This window comes from Herpailurus yagouaroundi, unplaced genomic scaffold (genome assembly GCF_014898765.1).
Source record: "Herpailurus yagouaroundi ecotype Mexico unplaced genomic scaffold, PumYag 142, whole genome shotgun sequence".
Lineage (NCBI taxonomy): Eukaryota > Metazoa > Chordata > Mammalia > Carnivora > Felidae > Herpailurus > Herpailurus yagouaroundi.
Genome location: NW_024412397.1, coordinates 30,848,658 through 30,868,592, shown reverse-complemented (window position 1 = coordinate 30,868,592; position 19,935 = coordinate 30,848,658). Strand labels below are relative to the sequence as shown.

The 19,935-nt window shown below is 37.9% G+C and overlaps 1 pseudogene; it reads left to right on the top strand.

The window, feature by feature from the left end:
* Positions 1–11,047: 11,047 nt before the first annotated feature.
* On the top strand, positions 11,048–17,816 carry LOC121032709 (60S ribosomal protein L7a-like; annotated as a pseudogene).
* The last annotated feature ends 2,119 nt before the right edge of the window (positions 17,817–19,935 follow it).

The window sequence follows — 19,935 nt, the reverse complement described above, 5'->3', positions numbered from 1 at the left end:
AGCCCTGCATTGGGGGCTCTATGCTGACAGCCCAGAGCCTGGAGCCTGCTTCTGATTCCCTCTCTCTCGGCCCCTCCCCCACTCACACTCTGTCTCTGTTTCTCAAAAATGAATAAATGTTTAAAAAATTAGAAAAAAAACTATTAAGAGCTTATAGAAAAATATACTATAGTTAGATAAATTATTAAAAATGTGGCCCCATAATGCATTAGAATTTGCACAACTATATCTCTTAAAATAATTGAATCTTAAGATTTGGAGATATTTTAAAGGTCTCTAGGCTAAAATATCCACAATTCTTAGAGAGGGCCCCTGGTTCCTGAACACACCCAGGGGATCATGAGATAAATAGCATCATAATTAAAATTTGGCCTCAGGAGCCATGTATATTCCACATATGCCACTTACCAATTATATAAATTTGGCAGTAACTTGATGTCTGCAAGAATCTGTTTCTTTGCTTGTAAAATGGCCATAATAATGGTACAATTAATCCTCATTATTCAGATTCTATATATTGTAGATTTGCCTACTCACTAAAATCTATGGCAACCCCAAAGTCTATATTTGTGATGCTTTCATGGTCATTCACAGACATGCACAGAGCAGTGAAAAATTTGAGTTGCCCAATGCTCATGTCCCAGCTTATGTCAAACAAGGTGATACTCTTCCTCTTGTTTCAGTTCTCCTCTTATAAACAATTGTCCTTTTCATGATATATTTAGTGCCATGTTTTACACATTTCTATGATTCTTCTTAGTGATTTTGCTGCTTAAAATGGCTCCCAACCATAGTGCTGAAATGCAGTCTAGTGTCCCTAAATACAAGAAATATATGAGGAACCTTATGGAGAAAATGTGTTCTAGATAAGCTTCATTTAGGCATGAATTATAGTGCTCTTGACCTTGAGTTTAATGTTAATAAATAAACATCATACATTAAATCAGATGTCTTCAAACTGAAACATACATAAAATGTGGTTGTGTATTGATTGATTGATGAAAATATTGTAACCAGAGTCTCACAGGAATGTAACTTTGTATTTCCCATAAGAGCATTGGTTCAGTGTCCACTAATTCACAGCTCTTGGAAAGTTTATAGAACATAACTACCACAGGTAATTGGAATCTATTATACTTAGCTCACGTAGTAGAAATGCACTTTATTTTTAAATTATTTGTATATTTTTAAACTTTATTGGGTTTTTTTTTTGTTTTTGTGTGTGTGTGTGTGTGTGTGTGTGTGTGTTTTCTTTTTTTTTGGATAATGCATTTTAGGGACACCTGGGTGGCTCAGTTCGTTGACCATGTGACTTTGGCTCAGGTCATTATCTCATGGTTCATGGGTTCAAGCTCCACATTGGGCTCCCTGCTATCAGCCTGTCAGCAAAGACCTCGCTTAAAATACTGTCTCTTGGGGGGCCTGGGTGGCGCAGTCGGTTAAGCGTCCGACTTCAACCAGGTCACGATCTCGCGGTCCGTGAGTTCGAGCCCCACGTCGGGCTCTGGGCTGATGGCTCAGAGCCTGGAGCCTGTTTCCCATTCTGTGTCTCCCTCTCTCTCTGCCCCTCCCCCGTTCATGCTCTGTCTCTCTCTATCCCAAAAATAAATAAACGTTGAAAAAAAAAATTAAAAAAAAAATACTGTCTCTTTTTCTCTGCCCCTCCCTCACTTGCACCTTCCCCCAAATAAATAATTGTTTTTTTTTTTTTAAAGTGCCTTGGTAGAGATGACTCTTGGTTGAGGAACTCCCAGATAGCTTCAGGATGGGAGCTGGTCACCAGAAAATCCAACTAAGTGATTAGAAGTTTGGAACTTCCAGCCCTACCCTTGGACCTTCAAGGAGGGGCAGTGAGTTCAGTCACTAATGACCAATGATTTAATTTATCATGTCTATGTAATGGGATCTCCATCAAAACCCTGAACAAAGGGTTCAGATAGCTTCTGGAGTGGTGAACATATCTAGGTTCTGGAAGGTAACACGCCCAAAAAGGGCATGGAGACTTATATCTCTTCCTCTATACCTTGCTGTATGTATCTCTTATTCTGGGTAGTTAGTGTCAGAATTGAATTAAATTATAGGTCACCCAGCTGGTGTCCAAAGAGTTGCAGAACTTCTTAGTGTGGAAAAAATTCTACACACATTTTGTGTCAGAAGTGTTTTAAGTAGAAATAGATCAATTTGTTATCTATGTCTTAATTCAAGTGTCTATTGCAATGTTAGCCATGAAAACCCTGTGTCCCCTTATTAGAGAACTCCTTTTGGAACTGGGTCAACAAACACATTCAGAGTATCCATTGAACATGTTAATTCACTTAATCTGTTACTGATTCTGACAAGGAATAACTTCTCATTCTTCAGTGTCTTGTGGCTTGTTCCGGGGAGGTGGGGATATAGGTGTATGTTAACCTTTGCAGTGAGTTGGTACAATGAAAAGAGTGCTTGGGGTCACCTGAGTGGCTCAGTCAGTTAAGCATCTAACTCGGGATTTCAGCTCAGGTCATGATCTCAAGGTTCATAAAATTGAGACTTGCATGAGGCTCTGCACTGACAGCACAGAGCCTGCTTGGGATTCTCTTTTTTCCTCTCTCTACCCCTCTCTAGCTAGCATGCATATACTCTCTCTTGCTCTCCTTCCCTTTCTCTCCCTCTCTCAAAATAAATAAATAAACATTAAAAAAAATAAAGAAAAGAAAAAAGGGCTTGATTAGTATGCCGGAAAGAAATTAAGAGTTCACCATACTTGTGAACACTTTCTTCTTCCAGGAAACAACCAGATAACATTTCCTATCTTTTTTTGATTTTAAATGGAATTTTACCAATGTAATATGAGTAGAAGTAAAGCCTGCCACTTGGGGACCTGGCCTATATAAATCTTCATATTTTTTCTTCTTATACTAGCTTGATGCAGATAGGGACAGTGACTTTGGAAGCTACTGGTGAAGCCTGTGTCCTTTATTCACACTTTGAAGAAATTGCCTACTGATTAGGAACACCTTCTTTGGACTTTACCTGAATGAGAAACTTCTATCAGATATTAGCTATTGCACATTTTAGTATTTGTTGCAACAAACAAAATTAGTTAATATAGCTAGACTTTTGAGGACAGGAATTCTGTTATGAGCTCTATTAACAGATAGAGATGAGGTTTAAACTCAGATGAGTATTTACTCTTGCCATATTTTGGCATTCTCATCTGTAGAACAGCACTAATTATGCTTTTTCAACCCATCCTACAGGATCACAGGAGATCTCTAATAAGATAATGGAACAGAGAGAATACTGAAAAGCGTGACATATGATATGTGTGCAGAGAATTATAAAATAATTTGGGGTGTCCAGGTCTCTTAAGTGACCAATAAATTGAATTAATACATCCACTGTGTGACCAACTGATCTTGCTTCTACATATGAATGATTTCCTGCTCAGCTTCTGAAATTCTAATTAGTATAGATGAAGCATCATGATGTTCTGAAGAGAGAGTTAGCACATGGTTCCATATATCCCTGCCTCTCACACCACAGCATATAGATACTCCCCTGTGCATGCTCATTCAAAGGGAAAACACTAAATTAAAAAACAAAGTCAATCATAATCTAATCTATAACTTTAGTCAGGCCTAAATAAGATTAATCTTACTGTAGTAGACATGCAAATGAGAAAAACACCAATGTGTGATATGAGGACTCAGTAAGATGATGCTGATGGCCTGACTCTGGAAACCCAGAGCAGTGCTTTCAAATTCACAAAATCACATTTCCATTTCTTTCATTATAATTGCATATATAGAATTATATATGTAAAATTGAATGTACATATTCTTTTCTTTTTTTAACTAAAGGCAGCAATATTGATTTAAATTTTCTGTAGGTTATAGAAAATGTTTCCTATCACAAATAATAAGATTTAAAATCCACACTGTTAAAAATTACCTGATAGAGTAAGACAAAGTAAGCTATCCCTGAGGCATCACTGTAGATATCCTGATATTTCACTTGTCTCATCTCAGTCCATCTCTTTTAGCAATGCTTTTCAACCATATACATTTTAAAACTCATTATTATTTATTTTATAAAAAGGACATATTGTTATATGTAATCTTTTGAGAGTGATTGTTTCCACTTAATGTTGTATTGCTGTGTTCATTGTGATGTTAAATCACTGTAGCTTATTTGTTTTGATGGTTGTATACTATGATAGGTAGAGTAGTGGCATCCAAAGATGTTGCTGTCCTAGTCCCAGAGCCTGGGAATATGTTAAATTACATGGCAGAGGAGAATTATGATCATAGGTGAAAACAGCATTGCTAATGGCCTTGTAGAATTATTCTGGATTATTAGGATGGGTCCAATGTAATCACAAGCATTCTTATGAGTAGAAGAAGGAGGCTGGAGAAAGTATATCAGAATTATATAATGTGAGAGGGACACCACCAGGTATTGATGGCCATAAGAGGGAAGGGGGCAAAGAGTCAAAGAATATAGGTAAACTCTAGAAGCTGGAAAAGAAAAGAGAAGAAAATGGATTTTTCCCTTGAAAGGAACAACCCTGCTAACACTTTGATTTTGGCTAGTAAGACTATTTTAGACTTCTGATCTCCAGAACAGTAAGATAATAAATTTATGTTGTTTTAAGTCAAAGTTGTTGGTAATTTCATATATCAGCATTGGGAAACTAATTGGTAACTATTCAATGGAGTGAATATACCATTGTTTATTCTTCTACTCTCCCACTGAGGGGTGCTTATGTTGTGTCCAGGCTATTGCTACTGTGAACAGTGATTCTGAGAACATTCTGGTACACATCTCCTTTTGTACATCTAGACATTTTTCATTTAGATATTTACTTAGACATGAAATTGTTGGGCCAGTGGATGTAAAAATGGTCAAATGTAAAAGGTATATTCAAACTATTATCCAAATGGTTGCAAAAATTTTCATTCTTACCAACAATATATAATGTATTATGTAGTTCTACAACCTTCATCTTATAAAATGTTTAATATTCTACTTTTAATTAATAAGACATAAAACATACAGATTGCTGGAATGATTAATTTTTAGTTTTGTATCTTTCTCATTAAATAAAGAGGAAAATAAGATTATGATGTCTAACAAAATTAATGGAGTTATGTCTAAATTTTTATAGATTGTTCTTTTTTTGGAAAGTCTTTAATCTTAACATTGTGTTTCTTTTTAAATTTTGTAATAATTTATTGTCAAGTTAGCTAACATACAGTATATACAGTGTAGTCTTGTCTTTTGAGAGTAGATTCCCGTGGTTCATCACTTACATACAACACCCAATGCTCATCCCAATAAGTGCCCTCCTCAATGCCCATTTCCCATCCTCCCTAACCCCCCAAACCCCCACCACCATCAACCTTCAGTTTGTTCTTTGTATTTAAGAGTCTCTTACGGTTTGCCAGGGCACCTGGGTGGCTCAGTTGGTTAAGCGACTGACTTTGGCTCAGGTTATGATCTCACGGTTCGTGGGTTTGAGCCCCACATTGGGCTCTGTGCTGATGGCTTGAAGCTTGCTTCTGATTCTGTGTCTCCCTCTCTCTACCCCTCCCCAACTCGTGCTCTGTCTCTCTCTCTCTCATTCTCAAAAATAAATAAACATTAAAAAAATTAAAAAAAAAGATTCTCTTATGGTTTGCCTCCCTCTCTGTTTGTAACTTATTTTTCCTTCCCTTCCCCTATGGTCTTCTGTTAAGTTTCTCAAATTCTACATATGAGTAAAAACATATGATATCTGTCTTTTTCTGAATGACTTATTTCACTTAGCATAATACCCTCCAGTTCCATCCACATTGTGGCAAATGGCAAGATTTCATTATTTTTCATCACCTATTGGTGTTCCATTGTATATATGTATATACGTATATACACCAACAGTGCAAGAGGCTTCCCTTTTCTCCACATCCTCGCCAAACATCTGTTGTTTCCTGAGTTGCTAATTTTTAGCTGCTCTTACCAGATTTAGTATCTCAATGTGGTTTTGATTTGCATTTCCCTGATGATGAGCAATGTTGAGCATCTATTCATGTGTCTGTTGGCCATCTGGATGTCTTCTTTGGAAAAGTGTCTATTCATGTCTTCTGCCCATTTCTTCACTGGATTATTTGTTTTTCGGGTGTTGATATTGGTATGTTTTTTATAGATTTTTTTTAAAATTTTTTTTTCAACGTTTATTTATTTTTGGGACAGAGAGAGACAGAGCATGAACGGGGGAGGGGCAGAGAGAGAGGGAGACACAGAATCGGAAACAGGCTCCAGGCTCTGAGCCATCAGCCCAGAGCCTGACGTGGGGCTCGAACTCACGGACCGCGAGATCGTGACCTGGCTGAAGTCGGACGCTTAACTGACTGCGCCACCCAGGTGCCCCTCTTTATAGATTTTTGATACTAACCCTTTATCCGATATGTCATTTGTAAATATCTTCTCCCATTCCATTGACTGCCTCTTAGTTTTGTTGATTGTTTCCTTTGCTGTGCAGAAGCTTTTTATCTTGATGAGGTCTCAATAGTTCATTTTGGCTTTTATTTCCCTTGCTTTCAGAGACATGTCAAGTAAGAAGTTGCTGAGGCCAAGGTCAAAGAGGTTGTTGCCTGTTTTCTCCTCTAGGATTTTGATGGTTTCCTGTCTCACAAATAGGTGTTTCATACATTTTGAATTTATTTTTGTGTATGGTATAAGAAAATGGTCCAGTTTCATTCTTCTGCATGTTGCTGTCCAATTCTGCCAGCATCATTTGCTAAAGAGACATGTCTTTCTCCCATTGGATACTCTTTCCAGCTTTGTCGAAGATTAGTTGACCATACATTTGTGGGTCCATTTCTGTGTTCTCTATTCTATACCATTGGCCTATGTGAATGTTTTTGTGGCAATACCATACTGTCTTGATGATTACAGCTTTGTAGTACAGGCTAAAGTCAGGGAATAGATATTATCACGTTTCATTGAATCACTTAGGTCTCTAATTCTCCCCTCATTGTGTAGTAATTTCCTATCCCTCTTTTTCTCAGCTTCATCATTTTCCATAATTTTATCTTCTATTTCACTTATTTTTCCCTCTGATTCCTCCATCCTTGCTGTCACTGCATGTAGCTTATTTTGCATCTTGTTTATGGCATTTCTTAATTCACCGTGACTATTTCTTAGGTCCTTGATCTCTGTAGCAATAGATTCTCTGCTGTCTGCTATGCTTTTTTCAAGCCGAACTATTAGTCTTATGACCATTATTCTAAATTCATGTTCATATATATTGTTTATACCTGTTTTGAGCAATTCTCTGGCTGTCATTTCCTCCTGGAATTTCTACTACTATATTAAAAAGGGGTCATACAGTGTCCAGGGCCTGGAACTTCAGGAAGTGTTCTTGGAGTGTGTTTCGTGTACTCTGTTGTTGCATCTCTGTTGCATCTCACTGTTCATAGTGGTGGTTTGGATCTTCCACTAGGTGTGCTTTGATTTGTTCATTGAAGTAACCCTGGAAAAATGGGAAAAGAGGTGGCGGTGGAAGGGGCCTTATCCCATACAAAGAGAGAAATGACAGAAGCAGAAAAAACAACCAGGCAGAGTATCAAAGAAACTATAAGGCTTAATCTAGAGAAAGAGGAAAATAAAGAAGAAGGAAATACAGAAAAGGTGTAAAAATAATAGAGTAAAAATTTCTGATTAAACAAACAAACAACCAGAACATAGAAATAAAGAATATATATAATAAGAATTGACCAAAAATCAAATCGGGAACTATGAGCCTGCTTCCAAAGGAAAAAGGGGCAAAAAGGGGGGGGGGGGGGGAGGGTAGAAGGAAAAAAGAAGGGAAAAGAGAAGAAGAGAAAAATAATAGTAATAATAAAACAAAAAAAGTAAATAAAAAATAGAAAATAAACAAAGTAACATATAAAACCTCAAGACAGTTGTCTGTTGGTGCCTGGGACCAGTGGCTGTGCTGGTCTGGAGGAGAGGCTGCCTGGTTTGGTCAGTGTCAATCTCACTCCAGTAGATAAGGAGATACCAGGCACAGAGGGGTAGGGTTTGGTGTAAGGTCCACCTCCACTGGGGACCCAACCGTTTTCCCTGAAGCTCTACCATGATGGTGATAGAGAGTAAATGGCAACACCCCAATCTCTCCTCCCCAGACCAGTTGTCTCAAACCACATTGTTTAGGCAGTTGTCACAGAGCAGTGTGGACAGCTGGCTTGCCCTGCTCCACAGGTAATGAACTGGAATTCAAAACCCGATGTCTTAAAGGATCCAGCTCCACATGGACCTGGTTCTGGGGTAGCACCACTCTGCCCAGTGACAAAGGGGCCTCTGGCTGGTGCCTGCAGGGTTTTTTCCTTGGAGGTGGGGGGGGGGGGAGCAATATACCCTCTTCCCACAGTACTCGAGGGAGGGAACTGTTCTCTTCCAGCACACCCCTCAAGATCGCTGCAGAGCTGGCTCCCCCGGCCCCCAGGTGCAAGTATGTGGCTGGCTCTAGTCTGGAGAAAGTTGCACAACCCTGAAAACTCTGATCGTCACTTCTAAGGCCATTTGCAAAGTAGAAACTGGATCTCTCTGTATTTTTCATTCCCCTTTCTGTGGTCGGGTGAGGTTCCCAAATTCTCTCCCTTTTGTTTCTCCACCAAAGGGGTCCATACCCTCCATGTCTACACAGAAGTTTTATCTTTCTCAATTTGCAAACACACACCTGTGTCTCACCAAGCTGTGTCTGTACCTTGTGGAGGTTTTTCTGCCACTCTGTGTAGCCTGGATTCCTGGTATTACAAGTGTTCTCACCTCAATACTGCTATGTTTGAGGGATGAGGGGAATTCCAGTCCCCCTACTTCTCCCCCATGATGGCTCCTCCTATACTTTTTTTCCCTTAATGAATGGATTTAAAATTCTATTTGATTGCAATCTTGATTTGCAATTCCCCTGATTATGAGAGATATCGACCATATCTTAGGTTGTTTACTGGTCATATGTGTTCCATTTTCTAGAAAACTTGTTTTGCCTATTTTAAAATTATGTTGCTGGTACTTTTATTTTTGTTAAAATTTTTTTTACTGATCCCTAGTCAGTGATGTGGACTAAAATTTCCAAGGACTTGTATGACAGACTATTCTAGTATGACAGTATTGTTGGATAAATACTCTAAGTTCTAAGATCTTTTCCTTCAGTATCTTGAAAACTATACTCCATGCTGCATTTAGTGTAATCTTAAAAACGTTTTTCCTTTTGAACATGATCTGTTATTTCTCTAAGCTTTTGGAATGCTTTTGGCATCTATAGTAATCTTGCATTTCTAAGATGTCCAAGTGCCTTCCTTATTGGCACTTTACAGGCGCTTTTCATCAGAGATCTGTCATCTCTTTAAAAATTATTTTAAAAATGTATTTCCAATATTTGCTTGAGTGTTTATTCCTCTTAATTTTAGTTCTCACCCTTTCTTGGACTAGCTGCATGCCATCACATTTATTTCTATATTCTGTATATCATAGCTATATTTTTTCTACCTATTTCTTTATTCTTTCTATTTCTTCTGGTTTGTCAATTCATTCTTCATATGTATTTCATCTGTCCTTTTTAAAAATTTATTTTTGTTATATTTTCTCATGTATGTTTGGTTCTTGTATGATTTATTTAGTTTATTTTACATTGCTAAAGTCACACTGGCAGATTTCCCAAGTCACTAGTTGATATAATTGTTTGATTGAATCAAAACATCAGGTTGTGATCCAATTTTAGTCTTAACTTTTCAAAGATATATTTGCAATTTATTCTTAAACATTTTTTTAAATGTTTATTTATTTTTGAGAGATAGAGAGAAGGATAGAGTGCTAGTAGGGGAAGGGCAGAGAGAGACACACACACAGAATCCGAAGCAGGCTTCAGGCTCTGAGCTGTCATCACAGAGCCTGACGCGGGACTCCAACCCATGAACTGTGAGATCATGACCTGAGCCAAAGTCAGATGCTTAAATGACTGAGCCACCCATGCGCCCCTATATTTGCAATTTAAAAATAAGACAAAATTAACTTCTAATTTGTAGACTATGTGGGCTGGTAGATGTTGGCAAAGGGTACTTTATAAATTCTTGACTAATCTCTGAGCCATCAAAGCTACTGTCAAGAGGCAGAGCCTGCATGATATATTTGGCACTAACTTCTCAAAGCTGGGAATGAAGGGCCTGATTCACAGACCTAGAACAGTGCCTGACTCTCACATAGCTGGTAGTCAATAAATATTTGCTTAATAAATCAATGACTAGGCACCATGTGAGAATAACCCAGTTTAGTTCTCTTCATTTCTTTAATTAATCAGAGTAGAAAAGTCCCAGATGAAAATAGAAATGCATGTGTCCCATTTGCCTACTATTTCTGAAGCTGTGTGAGTAAGTCACAGAAAATAATGCTCACCTCATTCTGAGATTCTGCAGACTCTGATGCTTTTAAGGAGGTAGTAAGATCCAGAATGTCTCCATTATATTGCTTCACTAAGAAATGTTCCACTATAGACTTTTAACCATCTTGACCAAAAAAAACAGTTGATTTTCTTTTTGGAAGTAGTGGGGAGGGGGGAGGAATGAGGAATGAGGAAAAGATGAGGGAAAGTTAAAATACTAGACATGCTCTGTAGAGAAGGGGAACAAAATCTAATTCCCTTGAGCAGAATACCTAGAGAGAGCTAAGATGCAAGTATTCAGTAGGAAAATGCCCATGAAAGAAAAATGGAAATGGAGGCACGGAAGGCTGGCAGAGCAGTTGGGTAGTGATGCAAGTCTGTCTCTGAGTGAAGGAAAGAGGAAGGTTGGGTATAAGCATCCTAGACCCCATGCAAGTGAAGGGATGTTTGACAAGGCCTTCAAGGAATCCTCAGGCCAAAGTCAGCATCAGAGGAATATGTGTTTTCTAGGAACAGGTTTCCCTTAGAGTCAATACTGAACTCATCAGCTGGCAAGAGTTTTGGGGAGGATGACCTCAGTGTAAAAGCAGCCATGGATATCAGAGCTCAGTGCCTTTGGCCCTCAGTCAACCATGTTGTCTGTGACTGGAGTCTGTGAAGCCCTTTCCCATAGCTTCCACAAGCCTTGAAGTGTTTGGTTTCAGATTTCTGGCCATTAATGAAGGGATTTTTCAAAGTAGACAATAATGTGGTCAGAGTGGGTGGAAAATTGGGAGATGACATGACAATCTCAGTTCTTGTGTATAAAGAGGACACAATAGATATAAGCTCTACCTATAATATACGAGAGACAGAGTTTTGTTGTTGTTGTTGTTGTTGTTGTTGTTGTTGTTGTTGTTTTAAACTTATGCACTTATATGAAGTTGATGCATAGTTCCCTGCAAAAACATTCCTTGACTTCCAAAATCCTATTTTGGATCAAGTTTCCTTAGTATTTATAACATCACTTTAGACCCAAGTTAGGGAAGCTTTTTCTGTGCAGGGCCAGAGAGTAAGCACTATAGGTTTGGGGGGCAGATGATGTCTATCACAATCATTCAGCTCTGCCCCATAGTGTGAGAGAATCCATATATAACATGTAAATTAAGAGGCACGGATGTATTCCAATAAAACTTATAAAAGTGATGTCAGCCTAGATTTGGCCCACAGGCCATAATTGATGACCACTGATTTAGACATTTCAAGCAATCAAATACATATGCATGGTCAGTTACATCAGATCATTCTGAAATTCAAACCAGCAAGGTATATATATTAGGGGCTTCACACTTAAGAATTTGTGAAAGATAAAGATCAATAGGTAGCCAAGACTCGAAGAATCATTATATACAATTCCAAGGAATTTGAATTTTATCCATGGGGAAATCAATACTATGTTTAATGCAAGAAATGACATAAACAATCACAGGGGAAGTGCAGAAGGAGATGAGGTGACAGAACACACAACTAAGAAACTGCACAGCAACCAGATGAATAAATGTGAAAGCCTAACTTAAAAGGGAGTTACTATGGTTAATAAGAGGAAGGAGTGAGTTAGCTCTAAATGGTATAGAATTTTTGAAATGCAGTAAACTTAAATTTAGAAAATGTGGAAGGGAAAGTACCATAGAATGATCCAGAGCTTTGTTTAGACTTGAGCCACTAGGTGAATGATGGTGCACTTCACTAAAAGAGGGGGCATAAAAGGAGTTTTTGGACTTAATATGGTCAAATGAGGGACTCCCTGGAGGAGTTTGAATTGCCAGGTGGGGGCTGCTGAAATGGAAATATCTAGTAGGCAGTTGGCTTTTTGGCTTCTGAGCTGAAGACAAAGGTATATACATTAAAGAACAGGGGTTGAACATGGTACCCTGGGAACATCAAAATATAAGGGAAGGATGAAGAGGTCATTGAAGGAAAATTTGCTCATCTTTCCTCTCACATTACTTTTCATCTTCCTTTTGAATGCCAATGTTTTCCAGCTTTCTGTTATTGTTCCCTTCTTTGTTTGTTTGTTTTACATGCTTTTCTCTTGGTAATTTTATCCATTTTTGCCTTTGGCTCCAGGTTGATGAAATCTCCATACATTTTGTTTCCAGAAATTCTCTTTAAAAAATGCTTATTTATTGAGAGAGAGAGAGAGGGAGAAAGAGAGAGGAACAAGTGGGAGAGGGACAGAGAGAGGGAGAGAGAAAATCTCAGGCAGGCTCTACACTGTCAATACAGAGTCCTATGCAGGGTGGGCCCCGATTCCATGAACCATGAGACCACGACCTAAGCCAAAATCAAGAGTCGGATGCTTAACTTACTGAGCCACCCATGTGCCCCTGCTATTCAGAAACTCTAATTTATTTTCAATTGATCACAAATAGGACCAGCTTCAGACAACACTAACTTAATATGTGTCTCACCTAATTATCTTACCCAAACAACACTCTCAACTTCTGTGCTCCTAAGGAAAATTAACACTCTCAACATCTACCCCATGAACTTCTCTCATTCTTAGATGCTATCAACAAACCCAAAACATTATCCTAAAATACTTCTCCTTCTCTACTGACATGATCCATAAATTCACCATTTCTGACCTTGGACTATTGAACATTTATCTGGACTACTTACTCTCAGTGCTTCCCAATTTCAGACCATGTTTCACACTGTTCCAGAGTGAACTTACTAAAAAGGGATCTAGTTGCTTTAAATATTTAGAACTATTCACCTCTCAACACCCCACCCCCAGCAGTCGTGTGTAGCATAATGGTTAAGAGCAAGTGTTTCAGGACTATTTGAAGAACTGTGTTGCCAGCCATTCCAATAGAGTTAATTAAGATGGAAGCTGACATAAAGAGAGTCTTTCACAAAGATTTCTTCACATTAATTTCCAAAGTCTTCACTGTTCAATGTCATTCTCCTCTTAGCATATAATATAATCCCTACATCTATTTGATAGGGGGAAATAAAAAGAACTTCTTAGAAGTTGCTACTGTAAGGTCACATTTTCTTGTCCATTCCAAATTTCAGTTATCTAAATTCCAGATTTTATATTCCAATCACATTTAATTTCAACACCTTTGTCTAACAAGAGTTATGTCTGATCCCATTTGACCAGAAGAGAAGAGACAAGGAGTAAACATAATAGCATATCTGGTCATTATTCAAAGCCATTCTCTTTAAGGTAAAATTTTGCTTCTCTAAATGCTTTCCCCACTTCCAACTATGGACCTCACTGTTAATTCTATTTTAATACTGTACCATCATCATCATCATCATCATCATCATCATCTCTCATCATCATCAACTTAGCATATATGCTGCTTCAGTATGCTTGGCATTGTCTTAAGTGCTTTATATTTATTAATTCATCAATCCTCCAAACAACCCAAGGAGGTTGTTACAATTGTTGTCTTCATTTGTAGATGAAGAAAATAAGGAGCTGTGAAATTCCCTAAGGTTATGCAGCTTAAAAGAAGCAGCACTGGGTATGTACCCATACAATCTGATTTCAGAGTCCATGATCTTACCCACTACACAACACTGCTTTTCATAACCCTGTACTACACTGACAATAATACAAACAATATAAAATGATATTATTCCTGCCACTCCATAATTTCTTGAATAACATCCAGACTTGTCACCTTGGAATATAAGCAAAGTTCAAATACTTCTGCATCCTATTTTCTCTTCAACCTTCCACAGGCTCTGACTGGGCCTTGGTATATGCTGTTCTTGTGACTCTAGAGAATCTCTACATGAGTTGACTCACAACCTGGTGATAATGAGGATCATGACCAAATACATGAAATTTGTCAGCATTTGTGTTCTCTATAAAACATTAATGACTTGGAGTGCCTGAGTGGTGCAGTCCGTTAAGTGTCTGACTCTTGATCTCGGCTCAGGTCATGATCTTGCAGTTTGTGAGTTCAAGCCCCACATCAGGCTCTGTGCTAATGGTGAGGAGCCTGCTTGGGATTCTGTCTTTCTCTCTGTCCCTCCTCCACTTGTGCTTTCTCTTTGTCTCAAACAAATAACCTTAAAAAAACATTAATGACTCAACCTTAGGGCGGTGTTTCAATTACATTTTCATTTTCAATAACTGATAGGTACTCTGGAAATGCACAGATTAATAAAAAACAAAGAGCACATTATAAACTTTAGTTGTTTAAAATCTTAACTTTAGGTTGAACCTCTTAAGCATGCTGGTGGGGACATAAAGTGGTGCAGCCACTTTGGAAAACACTTGGGTAATTTCTTTGAAAAGCAAAAAACATACCCTCTCCCCCCAAAGTACACTTACTATGGAATCTAGCCATTCCATTCCTAAGTATTCCTAAGAAGAATGAAAATACATGTCCATATAAAAACTTGTGCATTAATATCTAGTAATCTTAAGTGTCAAAAACTGAAAACAATCCTAATGGCCATCAACTAGGTGAATAAAACAAACTGTGGTATATCCATACAATGGACTACTATTCAGCAATTAAAAAAAGAATTATAATATTAGTATATACTATAACATGGATGAATCACAATGTCATTAACCTTACTGAAATAAGCCAGACAAAGAAAGTATATATACCACATGACTCCATTTATATAACATTCTAGGAAATGAAAACTAATGTTTCATGACAGTAAGTAGATCAGTAGCTGCCTGGACATAGTTGGTAGGGATAGGAGGAGAAGGGAGAGATAGCAAAGGGGCAAGAGGAAACTTTTGGAGATGACTGATATGTTCATTATCTTGACTGTAGTCATGGTTGCATGAAGGTGTATATGTCAACTTTTCAAATTGTATACTTTAAATATTTACACTGTTTTTCATTGTCAGTGATACCTCAATAAACCTGTTTTAAAAATACCAATAAAAAATAAAATCTTAACTTTAAATAGAACATGTTAGGTTGTGTTATTAATTTATAAATGCTTAATTAAAGAAAATACCACACTTTAAATCTTATTGCACAAATCATCGTTTCTAACTCTGGAAGCACGTACTACTTTTGAGTATATTTTATAAATATTTATAAATTCTTCTTTGTTCCACACACACACTCAGACACATGAATAGCACAGCCCTTTTGATTACACAAAGAGCACATGGATGCCTGTTATTCTGCATTTTGCTGAGAGCATTTAGCACAACAATCCCTGAGGCAACCTTTCGAAACAGGCTGTTTTTAGAAAAAATCTCCTTAGGGAATCTCTTCTCCTGTTAACTCCTGAATAATCAGTTCTCTTTCAGAAAATAAAGTAAGGTGTTTCAAATACGTATTGTTTGTGAATTTATGTCCTTTGTCTACAGAGTAGCAAGCTAGAGTAGAAAAAAAATCACTGGGCTGGTTCTAGCACTTTATGGTTTATTTCATATGTTTATTCATGGTTTATTCCAAACCATATGGTTTATCCCATGCATTCCTTTACTTAATGTACATATTTTGAGCACCTTCTGTGCACTGAATTTGTCTTCAGGAAGTTTACAGTGTAATGGAACACACAGTGCATTCAACAGCACATTCAATCCACAAGTATTTATTGTGTGTCTATAGCATACCCTGCATTTTCTACCCACATAAATAACAGACTGTCATAAGTACTCGCAGTCTTCTGGGGAAGTCATGTATTGTGAGAGGGGATGAGTTTGGTATAGTGTGTTATAACTGCAGTGGTGAGTCATGCTGCTGTTGCAGGAAAGTGGTTAGAAAAACAAGAGACAACTTCACAAAGGAGGTTAGAACCTACGGGGTGACTCTTTTAGTCACGTGACTTTGGAAAACTAACTCAACCTTCTTGAGACCAGATAAATTCATCTGAAAAAGGATAAGACTTTTCTAGAGACCATACAAGCTCTCTTATGGATTTAAAATACCAGTTCTACAAATTTAGGAAAAGAAAAGGAATATAGCTAATGGAAATCAAGAGTGATATTTTCCCCTAAGGCTTAAGATGGGAAAAAAGAGCCTAGAGCTAGACTGTAGAGAGTGTCAAATGTCAAACTAGGGAATTTATACGCTTTATGTGTATCACTGGTCACCAAAGAATTTCAACATCCCTTCATCATTAAAAAAGTTTAGTTCAACCCCACTATATGAATATTCATTCATTTGTGAATTATACACACATGGTATAGATGCATTCTATCTTATATATACTTCTCCAGAGTCTAGATAAACAGAGAATACTTTCCAATTCATTTTGTAATCTTGATTCCTAAACCTCTCAAGGAAAATATAAGAAAGGAAAACTACAGACCAGTCTTGATCAAGACTATAAGTGACAAAATTTTTAAAAGAACGTTGATGAACTGAATCCAGCAATACATTTTAAAGGATAGTATAGTTAAATTAAACCTAGAAATGTAAGTTTGGTTTAACATTAGAAGAATGAAGTAATAAAATCACCACATTAAAAACTTAAAAGAGGAAAAACTATATCTGCATGTCAACAGATGTAGGAAAATCATTTGATAAGATCTGACAACCCACTGATGATTTAAAAAAAGTCTAGTTGTCTCCTCCAGCCATCCAAGATGCAAAAAAGGAGAGAAGGCTAAGGGGAAAAAGGTGGCCCTGATTCCTGCTGTCGTGAAGAAGCAGGAGAACAAGAAGGTGGTCACTCCCCTGTTTGAGAAAAGGTCCAAGAATTCTGCCTTCAGACAGGACATCCAGCCCAAAAGGGACCTTACCCGCTTTGTCAAATGACCCCACTACCTCTGGCTGCAGTAGCAAAGGACTATTCTGTATAAATGTCTAAAAGTGCCTCCTGCAATTAACCAGTTCACCCAGGCTTTGGACCACCAAACAGCTACTCAACTGCTTAAGCTGGCTCACAAATACAGACCAGAGATAGAGCAAGAGAAGAAGCAGAGACTGTTGGCCCCTGGGGCTGAGAAGAAAGCTGCCAGCAAAGGGCATGTCCCCACTAAGAGGCTGCCTGTCATTTGAGCTGGGGTTAATACTGTCACCACCTTGGTGGAAAACAAGAAGGCTCAGCCTGTAGTGATTGCACATGATGTGGATCCCATTGAATTGATTGTCTTCCTGCCTGCTATGTCATAAGATGGGGTTCCCTACTGCATCATCAAGGGGAAAGCCAGGCTGGGGGCACCCTGTCCACAGGAAGACCTACATCTTCACATAGGTTAACTGGGAAAACAAAGGGCTCTGGATAAGCTGGTGGAAACTATTGGGACCAATGACAATGACAGATATGATGAGATCCATCTTTATTGGGGAGGCAGCATCCTGGGTCCAAAGTTGATGGCTCACATTACCAAGATGGAAAAGGCAAAGTCTAAAGAACTGGCCACCAAACTGGGCTAAGTGTGTGCTGCTGAATTTTCTGTACATAAAAGTAATAGAAAGTTCTCTTTTAAACTCCTTTAGCAAACTAGGAATGGAAGAGAAAATTATTTTCATCTGCTAAAAAGTACTGACAAAATTGCTCAAGATAAACCTCATACTAAATGGTATTTTCTTTATAATTAGGAAGAAAACAAGAATGTGCACTATATCCTCACTCATTCAATAATATAGTGCAGATTTTGGCTAGAGCTCTATGACAAGAAAAACCTATAAAATAGGGTTATTTAAAAGGAAGACATTAAATTGTCATTACTCTTGAGAGATAAATTGTTTATGTAGAATTCAGTATGATTATTTTAGTCTGGACAGGCTAGATTATTCTGTGATAACAAAGAACCACAAAATATTTGATGCTTAAAAACCAAAAACTCATATTGTATTCACACTACCTGTCTAACAAGGGCGAGCAGAGAAGTGCTCACTGCATTCTCTCAAGGACCGGGCTGACAGTAACCCAAATGAGACACAAACAGAGGGAGAGGGGAAAATCACCAAACTCATGAATGTTGGTGGCTGGTACATTCAACCCATTAGTGATGGAAATTGGATGAAGGGTAGTCTTAAAGGGAAGTAGGTTTGGTGGTGAAGGTGTTGCTAAGTGAGAGAGCAGTGCTAACTAACTACGAACAGAAATATCCAACAAGCCTTTAGAAAGGTAGGGTTGAAACCCAGAGTTGAAATTGGGATTCAAGATGAAAACCCATGAAGAAGTAATAATTCATTTGTTTCAATATGTTCAACAAACACTGGTTTATTGCAGGAATACAGTGATAAAGAATACTGATTTAAATTGTTGTACTAACAAATCCTGTATTTTTATGGAATCTTTTCTTATCAACAGTGAGGATTATTTACACAGACTAAATCTGACTGCAGAGGTCCAATTTGTTTCCTCTTTTTTAAAAATCAAAAGGAAATGCAACTCGGTTGCCTTAGAGTTGTATCAGACCAGGCACAGAGATTTTTTTCAGAGTCACTTGTGGTGACTGAAAAAAAAGAATAACTATGATGAGTAGTACTTATGTACACAGAATATTAATAGCAATAACTAAGTGTTTATTAGAATTCCATCAAAATTGACCTTTAAACAACTTATGTTACTGCTTAAAGAAAACCATCTATAAGACTGCAGGAAAAATCCCAGAAGAGCTGGGAGAGGAAAGTCTGCTGGATTGGGAGCAGGGAGGGAATATTGTGAAGGAGGCCCGCAGGGCAGGGAGTTGGCAGAAGCAATAAGAAAGAATTATGAATTTTTTTTCTACGGTACTTAGATATGGATGTAGGTTTGAATTATGCCATTATATGCACAGATTTGTACTTACGTTGAGTTTAACTCATAAGTAGAGAAAATTATTTTAATTGAGCTATTTAAGAAAACACCTCCAGCAAAATCAAAAGTAAACTGTGTGGTGCATGCTACTTTCCAAGGCACACTATTTTAGCGAATGCATTTTACCTTTATGATAATTATCAAACACTTATGTTTTATGGATAGAGCCCTATAGCATAATGCTCTGCCTGCTTTGCATAACTATGATGATTTGCTCCCCTTCTTAATACAGCATAAATGTTTTTGTCCTTATGCAATTGATCTTGTTCCCTGGTGGCTGGTTCAAAACATTGGGCCTCATCCAAGGTACTGTTGCAGAATATTAGTCTTCTGATAATAAAGACTTTTTTTCATTTTCTTCATCTTCTGTGATTTTGTTTCTCCTACTCTCCAGCCTCAATAGATGAGCATCCCTTTAGCTGGCTTTCAGTTAATTAAAAAGCCTGTAGCAGAGTACAGAATGTGCCCACAAGAAAACCTCAAGCAGTGCAGATGGCACCACCTCTGCACTCAGAAACAGAAAAGTAGTTCTCTGAAAGAGCTGTGGGCTGGGAGGCTCTGGGTGGCCTCTGCCTTCCTGGCATGCAAACAAGAAGAATGAATCTGGCTTGAATCTCCCCTGCTCAAATCAACTAATCCTATGGTAAACAGCTTTTCGGCTGTGGGAGAGTTCAAAATGTACTCTCTGCAGCCATAATTTTTTGCTGAAGTTGTGTGCTATCTGGGATGATGTATGTGCTACATATTGCCCAGAAAGCTGTGCCTACATGTGTGGGTACGGAAGATGGAGAAACTGA